Source organism: Aedes albopictus, chromosome 3 (genome assembly GCF_035046485.1).
Source record: "Aedes albopictus strain Foshan chromosome 3, AalbF5, whole genome shotgun sequence".
Taxonomy (NCBI): domain Eukaryota; kingdom Metazoa; phylum Arthropoda; class Insecta; order Diptera; family Culicidae; genus Aedes; species Aedes albopictus.
In genome coordinates this window covers 189,786,300-189,804,834 of record NC_085138.1, presented here as the reverse complement: position 1 = coordinate 189,804,834, position 18,535 = coordinate 189,786,300, and the positions used below count along the sequence as shown (strand labels likewise).

Genomic DNA, 18,535 nt, shown 5'->3' with positions numbered 1-18,535 from the left:
GGTATAAAACTGATTACACTCATTCGTAGCCTGCTAAATTATTTTTTAGATTTTTTTGCCACTTCTTTTGGAAACTGTTTTAGCGAAAATTGAACTCGCAATTGCTTTGGTGAAAGTTTTCAAGATTTTTGTAGGAACTTATGTAACAAATGCTTCGGCAATGGCTTTGTGGACTTTTTTAGAAATATCTTCTACGGAAATTTCTTTGGGAATCTCGTCTGAAAGTTCTTTTTGTTTTTTTTTTTTACAATTTGTTTGGAAAACTCTGTGCTTATTACTTTGGGAATATTTTCAACTTACTTTTGGAATCATATTTGTCAATTCTTACTGATTCGGTATTTCTTTTGCAAATCGGTTTGGCGAATTTCTTAAAAGTAACCCTGTGAAAACATTTCGATTTTCCTTTTGGCGGAATTTCTTCGGCAAATTCTTTGAAAATTCTTTCAGCATTTTTTATTGGATTTGATCCAAAACTTCATATATGTTTTTTTGGGTTTTCTATTTCGGTAATTCTTTGGAATTTTATTTGATAAATCTTTTGGAAATTTCTCAGCAGTAATATTGGAAATTGATTGAAGTTATTTTATATGAAAATACCTACAGCATAATTGTGGGGTTCGTGATCGTACTGCTAGTAACACCAGCCTTTTAGGCGTATTGTAAGCCACGGATTGTGGGTTCGATTCCCATTCCGGTCGGGAGAAAAAATTCGCCAAACGGAAAATTCTCCATTGAACCACTGGATGTCTTACAGTCTTACATGTTATCCGTTGCCTAGTGTAAGTTGTACTCAGTCTGTGGTCTTTGGCTGAAGACGGTGTGCAAATTTCTCAGGCAACTCTTACGGGATTTCCTTTATCAGTTTCTTTGGAAGTTTTTTTTTATCTATTAATTCGGGGATTTTCTGCCGTAGGCAGGTTCATCCCGGCTTTCTTTGGAAGTTTCATCTGCTATCCCTTTGGAAATTTAGCTGACAATTACTTTTGTAATTCTTTTGATAGCTCTTTGCAAAATTGGATTTGCAAAATTGGATTTTTAAAAATTTGTTCAGTATTATTTCAGCATTGGAAACTCCCTTAGAATTTTGTTTGTAATTACTTTGGAGATTCAATTAGATACTCTTTACGAATTGAAAAAAAAAAAATACAATGGTATGGCCGGAGAAAATCTCATCGTAATTACCTAAAGAATTTCCAAAAATAAAGGTGTTTTCGAGAAGTTCATCAGAAATCAAGATATTCTCAAAAAATTTCATAATATTCCAAAAAGCAATTTCCAAATACGTTTGAATATTGAAGTAGCTAAAGGCACCCTCAAGCAATTACCGAATGACTTTCCAAAGGAATTGCTACTGTTATTTCTGAATCCTGAAATAAAATTCTGCAGCAGAAGAAATTTCCAAAAAGAATACCAAATAAGCTGTCGATGGCACTTCCTAAACAATTGCAAAAGAAGTTTCCAAAAAAATCTTGAAGTAATTTCCCGATCATTTTCAAAGAAATTTACTGTGTGATTTTAAAAGAAATTGAAGAAGAAATTACCAAAGGAATTGCTAGCTAATATCATCAAATTTTTAAAGTATTTATTAAATAATTTCTCAAAGGTATTTTATAATGCATTTCCATTCTTATAGCAGAACAAATACTCATAGAAAATATGTATTGAAGGCCCATATAGCCGAGGCGGTAAACGCACGGGTATTCAGCATGACCATGCTGAGGGTGACGGGTTCGATTCCCGGTCGGTCCAGGATCTTTTCGTAAAGGAAATTTCCTTGACTTCCTTGGGCATAGAGTATCTTCGTGCCTGCCACACGATATACACATGCAAAATGGTCATTGGCAGAGGAAGCTCTCAGTTAAAAACTGTGGAAGTGCTCATAGAACACTAAGCTGAGAGGCAGGCTTTGTCCCAGTGAGGACGTTACGCTAAGAAGAGGAGGATGTATTGAAAAATGAATGCAAAAATAATAACAAAGAATTGTCGAAGCAATTAAATAAATCAAAATAAAATTCTCAAAGAGTTTTCTGAAGGATTGCCAACAAAGTTTAGAAGAACTTTCCGAAGGTGTTACCAAAAAAATTTAAAAAAAATTCTCAAAATACTTTCCGAATAGAGGTTCCATTTCCCGACCAATTTGCTTAAATAAAAAAATCAAATCAAGTAACTGGTTTTATCAATTTGAATTAGTTCTCTGAAAATACGGCTTCAAGAAAGAAGCAAACGCTAATAATGATTTCATCGGACAGTTTGGTTTGCTTTTTAGAACAGATATTTCCAGTGTTCAAAAAGATGCGTTCGCTTTTTGATTGACGTTGGGCTGAAAGTCTCTCTAATAAAGACAAATCAATCAATCAATTGATTGACGTCGGATTAATTGTCGGTTTAACTTACCATATACCTCAAAAAGTGACAGCTCTTTCGCAATTACTTTTGAAAAATAAATCGTTGCCGAATCAGACTGGGACGGGTTGGCATATTCCTTTATATCCGATTCCATCATTATCGGTCTGTCTTTGTCTTGAAACTATCGAAATCCCAGTTCCTTGATGAACTTAATCATTTACGTTTTTGACAAGCTTTCCAGTTCTGCTGGCACTTGCTTTAACAACGGAAGACCTTGAATGAACTTCAGCGCTGTTATTATTTATTTTTGGCACCAATCGTTGATTCTTTTCGTGATTGCATCAAAGAGGACGATTTCAAGTTACTTTTCTTAAGCTTCGAATACAAGAAACTCGAATTGCCTTCCGCAGACAGTAATGTAGCAACCCAAAGCCTCTGAAGCGAGTTTTATTGGCTGAAGAGCTTCCTGAAGGTTTATTGAAACCTCGAAATCACTATCGAACATAAGATCTGAATGGCCTTTTTCGGAAAGTGTCCCTTTGATGCAATCAAAACAGCGAATGGAATGCTCCAGCATCGTTTCAGTCGAATTCCAATGAGTTTTGATTTGACGTCCACACACAGTTGAAGTGGTTACTTTTATTTTTTTTCGAAGGCGATTTTCGAAAAATGTTCACGACACTTCGAATATTCCAAATCCAAATTAAAGTGAAACAAATATGTAAGGAATGTGTGTCCCGGGAATCCCGGGATTTTCGGGACGGTGAAAATTTTATCCCGGGATTCGGGAAATCCCGAATTATTCAAGATCCCGGGATTTTTTGTCCCGGGATATCCCGGGTCGGAACCTCTATTTCCGAAGATATAGAAAATCAAAACATTAAAAATATATGAATACATTTTTAAATGAAATGCAAAATGGTTTTCCAAAGCAATTGTCAATAAAAATGCCGAAAGTTTTTTTTTTTCAAAGAAATTACATATTGAAAAGTTCCAAAAGAACTGCTGGAAAACTTCCTATCAATTGTCTTGAAAATTTCAATAGGAGATTCCCAAAGAGATTTCTTGAAAACCTCCTATACAAATCAGAAAGCTTATATTCTTCTGAGCAAATCTTCTGAAACCTGTATTTTTTTAAATGGTTCAGATCGTGACATATAGGACGCTTAGACCAAACTCGTAGCTAATTACAGAACTAAACGAATACAGTGATTGAATCACGAACTTAATTGTTTTCTTGGAGAAAGACGTCTCAGCAACGTTGCTGAGACGGTATTCTTTCAAGTGGTCCAAAATGCGGGATATACGACGACTAGACTATATTTGAAACTACAAAGACCACATAGTGGGAAAATTTCAAACTTAATTGTTTTTCAGATGAAAGCTCTAAGTCTTTTGAGAAATGTTGTCAAAGTGAGTGTCCATCGAAGTGGTAAAAAACGCGAGAAATATTACCGTTTGATCAAACTGGACATCCTTCTTCGCAGCAACAGTTGCCATTTTTAGCGATCTAGATTGTGATATATGCAAAGCTCTGAATCAAAGCTCATTACAGCGCTAGGGCCAAGAAGTGAATAAATGTGGAACTAAATTGCTTTCTACTAGAAAGCACTAGCACCACGCAGTGAGTGATTCTCAAACAAAATTGTATTCTATTTGAAAGCTCTCAGCCTGCTGTATTAGTACTTTTCGGCACACTTGCATTAGTGATGAAAAGAAGGCTATTTCGGCATACTTCAGCCAACTAAAAAGATAAACTTTTCACAAGGTAATTACAAAAAAGAGTTTATTATCCGCAAAATTGTAAGCAAGCTTCATACTGCAGACAACATGTGATTTTACAATCACATGGAGATTTGTGTTGAAGGTGATGGAGGTCATTTTGTTACAGCCAATTTGATGCAACAATTTTGAACTGTTTAGGGTCAAAATTAAGGATTCCATTCAAGAATTGCGACACTCTGATAAATTGACCGCAAATAGCCAACGTTAAAAGGTGGTCTGATTATTTTGTCGCATCTTATATACGTATCTTTTGAAGTAAAGAACAGAACTCAATCAGTTTAATAAAAATCAAAATTTACATAACTCTAAGGCGACTGTCAAAATTTTAGCCAAATCGGTTCACTAGAAACCGATCCCTTGACTTGATCATCAAACTTGGCACAAAATGGCCAATAACGGCTGGTGGTCTTATCCCAAAAAGTTTGATAATTTTTTATATATACCTCGAGCAGTCGCGTCTTCGGCCACCCTCAGTGACACCACGCGCGCGCTGTGTACCACAAGTGACTTTTTTTTTCATTTTTTTCGTGTACACAACACGACCGCTCCCGGGATATTCGCCATTCGAGCAAGCTGAAGCCTGCTTCTCAGCTCGTGTTCTATGAGCGCTTCCACAGTTATTAACTGAGAACATTTACGAAGATTCTCTATTGAGTTGTCCAAAAAAAGTCTCACGAAACCTACTGCAAGCCTATCCATATACGTGAGAACAAAAGATGTTTACAAAGTTCTTACAGATAGATTAACACGAGAAATCTGAACACAAACCACTACCACACAGGAATTTGGATTGGTCAATGCCCAAATAAAGTTCCCCACGAGTTAGCGATGAAAAAGCTTGAGCGCTTAGGTTTCCCCGATTGGTTGATAATGTGGTTACGCTCATATCTTCGAGACAGATCCGCATACGTCAAACTGAGATCAGCAAAATCGGCGTCTTTTGAAACACCATCCGGCGTGCCGCAAGGAACCCAAGAAACAATTTTTGCTTTAAGAAATGTTTCTCAAAGCAACTTTATTAAGCTGCTAGTCGTATTATATTTGAATAGCTTTGAAATAAAACTGTGCTTCAACTCTTGTTCGCCCAAAAATGAGAATCTATTCAACATCAACCGTTCTATAAGCACGATGAAAAGAATGTTTATCCAATGACCGTACATCGGTTGTGAAACACTTGTTCAACGTTAGAACCATCAGCTATTTACACAACCATCATAAACTTTTCTTCAACGTTTAATAAACAATGTTATATGACGCTATTTGTTTAACCGTTTGAGAATGGTTTTAGAAACCATTATTATGCATTAGCAGCATATTGCGTAATAACAAGCTTTTTTCGACATTCATTCCACCATAATATAATCAAAACATGCTGGGGCCGTGGTACACCTCACGAAATTTATTTCTATTAATAGATATGGTTTTACAATTGCTACGAAAACGTTTCTTAAATGTTTCTTAAATATCATTGTAACAATAAAATTGCAAAAATGATTTAACTTTCTACATTTCTGCATTTGTATTTAATCTGGAATATGTCTCTCTTCTGATCATATAGCCACAACCTCTCCATTTTATTACATTTTTATGAAACAAATCCCATCAATTGAAAGACTCGAACTCTGGACCTTTGGATTCACACTCGTCTGCATCTGCTCTGCTTCAATCCGAATTACATGAATCGGCATATTTAAAGTAGTATATAAATATTCAATCCCTGAGTCGAATACATTACCGTACATATGCTGCTTAAACATTGCTTAAATATGTTATTCAACAAATTGGCTTCATAAACATTGAAGCTGATCAATGTTTGAATAATTGTAACCGCAACGTTTAATCATAAGGCTTGCATGTTGATTGTTTTGCTAGTCCGTCAGTATTCACGGTGTTGTGTTGTGAGATTGGTGACACTTCGAACTTTTCTTTTATTTAAACGCCCAAACAAGTGAACTTATCAGATTATTTTCACCGCTCCTGTTTTGTGTCGAGAGGAAAATGGGTAACGATTGTGTATATCTCCAAGCAGCTGAAAATATGAACATAGGGAAGCTGAGCCCGGTTTGACCGGTGCCACCATAGTGGGTAATCTAACTTCTCAAATAGAGGAGCCGCCCAGGATCCACTTCAGTTACATTTTCTGGTGTTTTTGTTGCTGATGCTGCTGTCGTTGGAGCGTGTAGTGTAAAAGGTGAGTCAGAATGTTTTTAAAAGTGTGATATTTTGAGCTGCTGCAAGATTTTTGTGTGGGCTTCAAGCTTGTAGCCGGGGATGCTTTTCTTAGACCCCTAATCAGCAATCGTGTTTACAAACAGGAGCAGGGCGAACAACGATTGTTGAGTGATACAGTAACACTTCTAATCAACATTGCTTGAATAAAAGCGTAACATTTGTATTAAAGAAACCTGATTACATCTAGTTGTTAAACTATATCAGTGTAGTTGAATAAAATGATCAAGCAATATTTATTAAACTTGAGATAAACTACTTGTTCCATTGTAGATCATATGTGGAATAACGGCATCCAATACGTCAGAAGCAGCTTGTATTCTATCATTATTAGAGCACTATTAGACAGATGATGTGAACACCCAAGCAACTGTCTTTAAACTTCTGTACGATTAGTTATTCAATCAGCAGAAATATATTTAACAAACGTACAGTTTCCACTGCATGAAACATTTATTCGCCATTTTGTTCAAAAATACTCTTGTTCAACTGTTGGCGCCTTTGTGGAACATTTAATCAACTGGCATGCTGATTAATGATTATGAATTGTTACTTGGGAAGCCACCTCGGCCCACTAATTTTTATCCTATTTGTCAATGACTTGACTTACCGTTTGATGTCAAATCATCTTTTGTACGCAGATGATTTTAAGATATATCGAGTTGTCAGTTCAATGGTTGACTGTGCCGCCTTGCAGCAAGATGTCGACACTGTAGCAGAATGGTGTGTCGCAAATGGAATGGAGATGAACGCTCTGAAGTGCAAGGTAATAAGTTTCAACAAATCGCGGGGACGATTAAACTTTGAGTACACAGCCAACGGTGTCATATTGGAACGCGTTACAACGATTAAGGACTTGGGCGTGATAATGGATTGTAAGCTGAGCTTTAATGAACACATCACAACGACCACGGCAAAAGCTTTTGCTGTGTTAGGCTTTATTCGTCGAAATGCGTCCGAGTTCCGCGATGTGTATGCCCTAAAAGCTGTGTATTGCGCGCTTGTTCACAGCTTGCTCGAATATGCTGTCCAGATCTGGGCGCCACATCATGAAGTGCATATCATGCATATTGAAAGAGTGCAATGTAGCTTCGTCCGTTTCGCTTTGCGGCGATTACCTTGGAATGATCCGCTAAGGCTGCCCCCGTATGAGCAGCGGCGCCAACTGATCAAACTTGAATCCCTCAAAGATCGACGAGTATTCCTGCAAAGAATGTTTGCTTACGATATTGTTACAAACCGGATCGACTGCCCTTCGCTACTGGAACAAGCTAACTTCTTAGTACCTGTACGCCGTACTCGTCAAAGGTTGTCGTTTTGGATCCCTGGACATCGGACGCTCTTTGGTCAGAACAATCCTTTAGAGAAATGTTTTAAATTGTTGAACACTGTTGAATCGTTTGATTCTGTAATAAGTAGAAATAGGTTTAAAGCTAGTATTAGGTAATAGGATAATTACTCAGTCTGTACAGCTACTGCTGAAGACATAGTCAAATAAATAAATAAATAAATAAACCTTCCGAATGCATCACATTGGCAGCAGTCAGCGTAGTGAACGGTTTGGGTCAAAAATGATCCTAATGCACAAGGAGACAGTGGTGGAAATTATCGTATCCCATAAAGAACACCTGGTAGTATCTGTGGGTGCATTTATAGACAAATGCTTCTAGGGATTTAATATAATTCAAACAGTTCACTAAGAAATTCCTTTAAAGACTCTTAGAGTAAACATTGTGGTAAAGTTTTAGTAGTGGCACAGCCAATTTTTTTTTCTTTGCAGTTAGTTACGTACTAAAAATTTGTTCCTACCCAAGTAACCAGTAAGCATTTAAAATAGCATTTCTTCAACATTATAATAGCCTTTAAGACAAGGCGTTTAATGCTTATTACCCGAATATGCGCCTATAGTGCTACCTCACAGCAGGTTTTGGCAAAATAACGAGCTGTCTTAGTGCAATACCTTCTGGAACGTTGTAACGAAATGTCAAAGAAGCGTAACGCCTAAGCGTAACGTCGAGCTCGTAGAGCAAATCAAAAATGTCTGCTTCTCGTTCTCTCAGCCCGCTTCCCCGCTTTATCGTCCTTCCATATTCCAGCTGGTGCTAGGTGGTAGTTTCAAAATCAACCCAATTTTCTCTGATTTATTGTAATTTTTCCAATCATCGTAGAAACAATCTCAAAAAAGTTCCTGAAAGCTTGAAATCTGAAGAATTTTATGATATGCTCAGCTCAAAATCGACAAAATGGTCACTTACACCCCTTTGATTCTGGGCCCATCAATTATATCTGGTTCTGATTCTGTTGCTCCTGATCCATAATGCTACAGCTCTTCCGGTGGCGTGCGTTGATTATATCGCCAACATAAAGAATGATTGAATAACAGCATCAGTTTCAACATCCGAAACTTGTTTTCAAAGAGATATTTCATTGTGGTAGAGCATTACCATTCCTTATTTTCTCTGTGAAGTATGATTTTCTCTTCCCTCCTCCAAACAATCTTATGATTCACCAAAGCATTCGAGTAGGGAGTATTTTTTTTTTCTCTGTTCGGGACATAACCACTGCGACCAATATTTTGATCTATTGTGGTATACCCCGTGTCCTTTGTGTAGTGCATGTCGTATTACTTTATCACCATTGAGAAGTTATAAAGTATTCGGTTTTGTTACAGTAGTCATTTTCAACATTATCGCAAGGAAGGATTCTGAGTGATAGGTTCCGCTTTTAACACGCTCCTTTTTCAGTCAAAATCGGATCCCTTAACGAGAACGTCAAGAAATGATACCGATATTGACCATGCATCGGAACCCTAGTCCTTTCTGTTTCAAACCAGTGAACACCGAATAAAAGATTAGGAATACTAACCCATTTTTCCTTGTTTCAAGATCCATCTCGGCCACACCTAAAACCGAGACCTATCACTTTCAACAAGGTGTGAAATGTAATAAGGACCAAAGTGTTTTCCTTTGATTACTCAAATGTGCTGCTCCACTAGCTGGAAGCAGTTAGGACTAGGGTTCGGTTTGGTAGATCTTTCGCCGCAACGCAACCCAAAAAGGTGATCTTACCCACGCTACGGGCTCCGTTAAAGATCGAGCATATTTTAAACCCCCTCAACCATTCATCCCTCAGCACGGGTCGCCTGACACCTTGGATTGGGGTTACCTGTTTGGTGGACTTTTACCCCCGGAACAGGTAGTCCGTAGTGCTATTCTAAGCCGGCAACTACACGGGAAATCCTTGCGAGTAGGTGAAATAAGTTCACATTTTCGACGAAATTTGACGAAATTTGATAATTGATGATTTTTTAATGGACAAATTCCCAATCCAATCCAGCTGCATTAATGTTTTCTGTGGGGCTTTTGGGTGAGTAGAGGAAAAGAAGAAGTTGTACAAATTCGTTTAAACGCACTTGATTTTTGAACGCTAAACTTTAGGTCACCCGACTAGATGGACATTACAAAATTATAACGAGCTGTGTTATTTTGTTACAATAAATTTCTATAACAAGGGTTGTTATAAAACATGTACCGTTAGTAGTTAAAATAACAAAAAAATCTAATAAAGTTCCCCCCCGAAAATGTAATAACTTTTGTTATGATCACAACAAAAATATTACAAAACTTGCTCCATGAAATATGATAGAATTGACCAAAATTATAACAAATTGTGTTATAATTCCTTGGCAACCTTTTAGGGTAAAAACTAAATTTTTATACTCATTTCTTGGTAAATATTTTTAAGTGTGTTATTTTATTTTTAGAAAAAGCAGGTAACATAACAAAATAGTTCTCAGTACGTTTTAAAATTTTTGGATCCGAACGGGATTTGAACCAAGACACCTACCATCGGTAGCAATCTGACGCCTCTGCCAATGAGACCATCACAACACTTGAAAAGGGTGGTGATAGAAGCTTTACTGCAGGCCTGCCCAACCTTTTTCGGCCGCGGGCCACTGGTAAAACTGCATACCAGTCGACGGGCCAGAAATAAAAATTCGTTAATAATACATTACTTTTTTATCTTTTCTGAGCATGGCTAGATAATAGAAAAGAACTTTTTTGCAGTTTAATTCTTCTAATGAAATTTGAAAGGTTTTTTGATTTCTTGCAGAATATTGGAGCTTAACAAAGTATTCAGGAAGTTTCAATAACATGTTTCAATGTAGTACCAGGCAGTGCTATTGAATGGCACAAAAAATCTCTGAAAGCTTTAAAAATTGTGAATAAATTTTTCATGTTTTTCCTAAATTAAGTTCATGACGTAATCTTTCTATTTTGTTTTACAATCTTATCAAGCGAATTTTCACATTACACATTATTTTATTGTTAAGTATCTTTTACTTTAATTCTGTAGGACACTCAAACCAAATGCTTGCATGTTTTTAAATCTTTTAAAAATTTTACAAAATATACTCTAAAAAGTCATTTTATTTTTTAAAATTATTAAAATACATTTCCATTGAAAAAGGAAAATATTCAGAATAATAATATCTCGGGCTAAATTCTATCATTTTTGTCCAATCGTGCCGCGGGCCGCACAAAATGTCCTCGCGGGCCGGATCCGGCCCGCGGGCCGTTCGTTGGTCAGCCCTGCTTTACTAGTTCTACGTATTGGCAGTTTCCTCATTCAACTCCTTGTTTGTCAGACGCACACGAGCGGGGTAGTATCATGGTAGTATGACGTCACATTGAGATTAATCTCCGGAGGGATGCCTGAAAAAATTTCCGAAGAAATTCCTGGAGGAACTCTTTGAGGAGATTATTGAGGAATCCGAGGAGAAAATGCTGTAGGGTTCCCCGGAGGAATTTCTGAAGAATTTTTGTTGACGTTAATAGACTTGAATTGTCGTTAGCGATTTTGTTTTAATCTATCACAATTATATCATATGCAGATATGATAACAACTGTAGATATAATTTAGTTATATTGTTGTTTGATTTTAATCTGTCGACACCAACTATTTAAACGATTTCTCTAATTATTTTAGAAATTGAATAGGTTAGGTTATGTGTATGTTTTAAGTGAACGATGGAGTAAGTATTTCATTAAGACAGAATAGTGTCAGATGGAATTGAAGAATGCAAATACAAATACAAATACCAATTTTCCACTTTTTTTTCATTGTAAGCTATGAAATGGAATCTATCACATAAGGGGACATCCATTAAGTTTATCGTCACGTTTGGAGGAGGCAGTGAGGGTTAAAATTTCCATTTTTTGCGTGGCGTACTTAATAGATGCTCCCTAAGGTCGAAGCAAAAAATAAGTAGAATAAACAAATTCCATGTTATAATTATTTAGTTCTACTTCCACTTTCTTTTTTTTAAATTTTTATTTATGTGTATTTTAACTTAAATGCTAATTCTACACTACTTCTACTTTCTCCATTTTCAATAACATTCACTACTTGGTATACTTTTTGGCGAAATTAGAACACAGTACTGTTTTGGTATTTGTTGTAAACGATCTAATGTGCTCACGTGTAAAGATACGTCATTTGTGTAAAATTCAACTCAAAAGTATTGGAAGGCATACAAAACGTAGTTTCATATAACAGAAACATTGTTCGTACGGTTGGAAATTGAAGCACATGTAACATCCGTCGTTTTAGACAGGATGACTTTGGGTATTATCGACAGGTTTGTTCTCTTCGTCTTGAGGGTTTTATCGGCCAAATTGCCTGAAACATCCCGGTCAACCAGTGAGAGATTTTCGATATCGATCGATAAAAACAGTTGTTGCAGTTATCGGACGACTACTGTATCTTTGCATCCTACCAAAATTTGAAAACGGTCTGATAAAAAGTTCCAAACCTTTTTTCACGTTGTTTACCCGACTATCTATCGCGTAAGAATACAAAACTGAGATTAACAGAGAAAAAAGAAAAGCTAATGATCTGATGAAGGGGAAGTTTGTCAATGTTTACTTGTTTTGTTTCACACCAGACAAGACTTAACAATTGTGCCACAAAACTAACCCAACATCATCTAGAAAATACTGTGCTATTGCGTCAACAGCTTCTTCGTCCCAGCTTCCAGTAGAAAGAATGTTCTCTAAAACGCTACAAAGCCCTGCAACAGTACCAAAACGTACTCTATGAAAGCAGCTGTTTTGTTGGTGACGATTCTTATTCGATTGGCACATCATCCGGGAAATATTCCGGTTTTGGATAAAGTGTTTTATTGCAAAAAAAAAAAGAATAAAGATAGCTGTGAATTAGGGTGACAAAGGGTATTATCGGCAGATTTGTTCTCTTCGTCATGGGGAGTTTTTGTGGACCGAAATGCCTGTAATTTGGGCATATAACTCAGCTTAATTGGGAAGGATTTGAGGCCAACTCTGAGACCTACAGGTTTCAAAAAACCCCCCATGACGAAGAGAACAAAACTGCCGAAAATACGTAATTTCCCCTATTTGATTTCCAGCTATATTCCAGCTTACAGTTTGTATTGATAATAATGTTTACATTCAACAAGTTTTTTTCAACAGTTTTTTTTAAGTCCATTTTACGAGCCGATTTTATGAATGAATTTTGACAGGAGGTAGCGTCCAATAACCCGTGAAAATCAATATAACCATCAACATTGTTGTCACTTCGTAAAATGGCTCATTACACCTTCCAGCTGTAATAGGGTTACGTACAAAAGGCTGAATCACGAAAGGCTGAAATAACAAAAGGCTGAAACACGAAAGGCTGAATGCATCAAATGGGTGAAATAACATAAGGCTGAAATAGTAATTCAACTAGTTTTCAAACGGTAGGGAATAATGCTACACTCCAACATATACCATCACCCTCTAGTTCTTGGTTGGTCAAACTAAGTCATTTTGGAGGAACACGCTTCCTTTACTATATTCTGAGTCGAAAAGTTTTACGACTGTTTGCCCACAGTTACAATCTCATGCTATTCATTATTGAATGCCTACATTACTATGACTGTGCTCGGGCCAGAAACTTTTCATTATGGACATTTTCATGACATCCTAGGGTATTAAGCATCTTCGTGCTTGTTACAAGCTGAGAAGCTGGCTTTATCCCAGTTGAGGCGAAATGCCAAGAGAAGGAAGAACTACAACTTATTTATGCATTTCGTGTTTTCATCCATTTGTAATTTCAGCCTTTCGTGTTCAGCCTTTTGTGCATTCAGCCTTTTGGGATTCAGCCTTATGTTACCATCCCGCTGTAATAATATCGCATAACGATAGTAGCTTCAAAGCACTGCTGGTTTGGTAAGAATTTGGCAGATTATAATGAAATGATAACAAGTGAGGGGCTGTTCATAAACCACGTAGACCAAAATTTGACAATCTCAGAACCCCTCCCCCTCCCCCTCTCGAAGACTTTTGTCCATACAAATATTTTGAACATTGTATAGAGCGTAGACTTTGGTCAGTCCCCCCCCCCAAAAGTCTACGTGGTTTATGAATGGCCCCTAACTTGTAACAGAACTGTTTTGTTGCATTTTTTAAACAAATTTGACGCCGTCCCCAAATTACACATAGCTCAAGGAAGAGGGGAAAGTACAACCGAGCGTTACGGTCCATACAAAAATTTTACGACTTTCATACAAAAAAGCGTAATGGAAGAGGAGAGGGTGTTAGAACATGGCGATTTTAGCGTTGCGTTCTAAATTAATGCTATAAGTTTTGTTTTATGGCTTTTAGCTCGAGTGGTCAATGATCAAACTATTTCGCGTCAATACAAAAAAAAACAAAATATTTTGAATTATTTTGTTACAAAAAATGTAGCAAATACTACAATAAATGTGTTACGAAATTTTGTTATAGGCAATTATTTTAATATGCATAATGTAACAAATGCTGTTACATATCTGTTTGAATAAATAATACAAGTTTTGTTATAGGTTTGTTTTTAAAATTATATTAAATTGTGTTACAATTTTGTTATGGTTAATCATGTATAGGAATCCTTACAACAAAATTATATCAAATTGTGTTATTTCTTACAACGGTTGTAATACTTTTGTTATAATCTTGTTACGATCTTCTGGTCGGGCATCTGTGTTTTATTGGTATATATTTTAATAGACACTCATGTAATATACTATCTGCACAAGTAACGAAGATTTTTTTTTGAATTCGTTTGATTTTTATCAGGGAAGAACTATCTCATTTTAGGAGGAAAATTCGTTTAAACGCACTTTTTTCGTTTTTTTCCATAATTGTTATGGGCAAATAATTTGACAATTTTGTATATCAATATGCATTTCTTCAAGTACTATTACTAATGATACTTTGAGCGTTATTATCATAAATTTTAACCTGCTGTACATTACTTTTTGCCTTTCTCGTACACCAAGATGTACGTTCACTCCAAAAACGAAAATTTGATAGAGTCCTCGGAGGGGTCAAGTCTTATATATCAATCGACTCAGATCGACGAGTTTAGATGATGTCTGTTTGTGTATGTATGTGTGTGTATGTGTACAAGAAGGTCACCTCACTTTTAGATAGTAAATATCAACCAATTTCAACGACCGATAATTCATTTGTTAGGGCATTTTGTCCCATTGTTTCCTATTGAAAATGGTTCAGATCGGTCAAGCCGTTCCGGAGTTATGGCCATTTCGGTGTTTCGAACCACTACCCCGGGAAGAAGTCACAATTTTGAGCTATATCTCAATTTATAGGACAAATTTTGCGATTTTGGGCTTTTTTGACTGCAGGCCATTAAGTATGAAAATATTTGTTTAGCAATCAAAGGGTAAATTAGTCAATTAACATCAAAATTAACGACTCATGCAAAATATTTCGTTTTACCAAATCAAATTTAAGCATTTTATGTTAGTAAGTTAACTTGCAGGCAACTTTTGGAGGGTAACTTGTATGGGAAATATCGTACCTAACATAAATCACTTAAACATATTAAATTCGATTTTGTGAAACGAAATATTTTGCATAAGAAGTTTATTAATATGTTAATTGAGGGGGTTCCCGACTAGATGAACATAACAAGAATATAACATAATTATATCTTAATGTGATATAACTAACAAATTATGTTATAATTTTGTTATGACATGGACTGTTTATTACTTTTTCAAACTAAATTATAACAAAATATATTATAATCTTTTGTAACTAGTTTTGTTACAAATAAATCAGAACAAACTCTGTTATAACTTTGTTATTTTTGCAACTGAACAAAATGATCAGTTGCAAAAATAACATAATTATATCAGAATATGAAATTATTTTAATTTTTAGCTATATTACAAAAAATAAGTAATTCGATTATGTATTCGTTTTTTTCATTGCTTGTAGAGCAATAGGTCGATAGATGCAGGTAAAAGATCAAAAAATGCTTATAAGGAAACAGCTTTATTCTATGTAATTGAAAAATTTATGAAAAAAACATTCAATTGCGGTTGAGGGGCTGCAGTTTTGCTTGTTTTTTATTGCGTAGAATGCCGGAAGCGTATCCGGCTACCCTCAAAACTGAAAAGTACTCATATTTTTGCAACTTTGAACCGATTTAAGTGAACTTCGACTCGTTTGAATAAGACATCTTTTTTTTTTTTCATTGATTGATTATACGAATAGAACGATTGGGTTACGCGGTGTTCCCAAAAGTCCAAATTTTCTGGAACATGTTTTTATGCTATTGAGGGGCCCAGATGCAAAGATGTGTAAGTGACCATTTTGTCGAGTTTGAGCTGAGCATATCAAAAAATCTTCAGATTTCAAGCATTCAGGAACATTTTAAAGATTATTTTTATGATGATTAGAAAAAAATACAGTAATCAGAGAAAATTGGGTTGATATTGAAACTCCATACATTTTGAATGGGATGAAAAACTGGTGAAAAACTTCAAAGCTCATTTACTCGAAAGTGGGTTTTTTGTAACTTACACCCCTTTGCTTCTAAGCTCCACTATTCTAATATCGTCATTGTTGGAGTTAGCGTATTGAAAAGACGTGATCTCTCGTGAAACATGCTTCGTAATGATTACTTTGAAGTCAATACTTTGGGCCTAGGCTGGGCAGATATGCTATTGCAGCTGGTCTATGGAAAATTCCACGCGTATGGCAATTCGGGGTTTCCTTAACCCACGATAACCAGATCGGTTCAGTCGGATTTGTTTTAGATGGAAAAAATAAATCTGGATTTAATGAGATCAATATTGTCAAAATCGGAGAAAATTTATCGCAGATATAACCATTACATAGTATACCTTCTTTAGTTTATTGACTGCTGTTTCATATTATGAAGTAAAAAGACATTGAGAAATTTTATCAGACTCTTCCGTATTTTTTTTTTTTTTTATTTTATTCATTGGCTCAATTTCAGTTTTGATATGTTTATCTAAGTATTTATTTCCTTCTTTCAATATACCAGTCCCGTTACGGTGCCAAAATCCTATCACTTTTCTACGATTCCCAATTCTTATAGGTTAAGTAAAATTTTAGCTTCAAAAAGTGATACATCTGCACATGAGTTTTTTTTAATCTCAAAATTGAGTAAACTTATAATTGGATTTATATGTCATTTTAACAGTACTGCTATTCTAACTTCTAATTATAACTTCAAAAAGAACCGAACAGACTACAGGGGATAGACAAAATGATCGGGACAGGCAAAATTTTCACTTCTCAAAAAATGTTCAATTAGCTGTAACTTTTCGAAAAGTGCATCAAATATTCTCAAATTTTTACTGTAAGTTCTTTAACTAGTTGTGTATCAGTGGACAGAATTTGGAAAAGATCGGACAATTCTTCACAAAGTAATAAAGATTTTTGAAAAAGGTAAAATTATCCGACGGCCAACTTTGAGCTGTTATATCTCCGGATTCAATGAACCGAATGCAATGAAATTTTGACCATTTAAGACTTATATAATGAGCTATGAAAAACCATTGACTTAACTTAATATTCTTAACACGGAAGAAAATTATAACGATTGGATTATTTTTCTAATAAAACACCAAATTATCCAAAACATCGAGGATGTGGGGTGTTGGTAACCCTATGGAAGAGATGTCAACAGGCATCATGCTCGAATACACTTCGGCTCCCGAAGCATGACAGTTGATATGCACCACCTCGGGCACGACAGTGTGACCGAATAACACTCGGGTTCTTTCTCTTGCAGACCGTCGTCGAAGCCACACGCATAGGTGAGTTGCTCCCAGTGGAGCCCATCGGTTTCCGCTGATCAACCCGCCATTCAGTTGGCATGATCGGCAGAATTCCACATTGGCGATACTGCCAGGTTTGCCATTAAAATAATGGTAAGCAAACAATGCGAAACTGGAAAAGTTTTTCCCGTCGAAAATGAGCTTTCCCGCGGATCGGTACGACCGCATTTCTGGGAATTACATTTTGCCTCAACAGTAGTGAAAAGGGACATTCACTAACTGTAAAAAAAAGAAGCTCGAATGGAAAAATGGAGAGACGCTTTGTTTCCTCGTGAAAAAAGAGCTTTCCCGCGGATCGGTACGACCGCATTTCTGGGAAATGCATTTTGCCTCAACAGTAGCGAAAAGGGACATTCAGTAACTGTAAAAAAAAAACTCGAATGAAAAACTGAAACGAGACGCTTTGAAAAATTTGGAAGACAGCCAAATGCTTTACAAAATGGCGTTATTGGATGAAAACCCAGAGCAATTTGAGGTGGCGTGAAAAGGGACATTCACTCCAGCGAAATTGGAAACGAATCTAAATAAAGACAATTGAGTGAAAAGGGACATTTACTCGTTGATTTTGACTAGGCCACCGAGTTTTGGAAATGGATCCGAAATGTTAGAAATTTGAGGGAAAAGGGACATTTACTCGCGATATTGACTTAAGGTATTCGATAATACATTCTAGAGGCCAAATCTAGGGTAATTGTTCCCATCGTTGTGGTAGTACCTAATGTTGCGGTAATGGCCAATTGAGCACTTTTTCGACTGAAATGTTTCAATGGGATACCGCAACATTAGAAACAAATACCGCAACATTAGGAACAAATACCGCAACAATAGGAACACAATGTTCTTTTAGATAAAAACGAATAAAATGCTCATAACAACCTCAAAGTGGCAATATTTCGTTATTTTCCCGTAGAAAAAGGATAGATTTTATTATTTTCAATTCAATCCATGTAAAAAATTTGCTTGGGGCGATACAATTGTGGTTTAAGCATGAAGTCAGTGCTTAACTCCTCCATG

The 18,535-nt window shown here is 36.1% G+C and overlaps 1 protein-coding gene across 4 annotated transcripts in view; it reads left to right on the top strand.

Annotated features, from left to right (window-relative positions):
- The window catches only part of LOC109409024 (protein masquerade), an 84,491-nt gene that overhangs the window by 57,678 nt on the left and 8,278 nt on the right, over nucleotides 1–18,535 (top strand). The gene's annotated exons all lie outside the window — the stretch shown is intronic.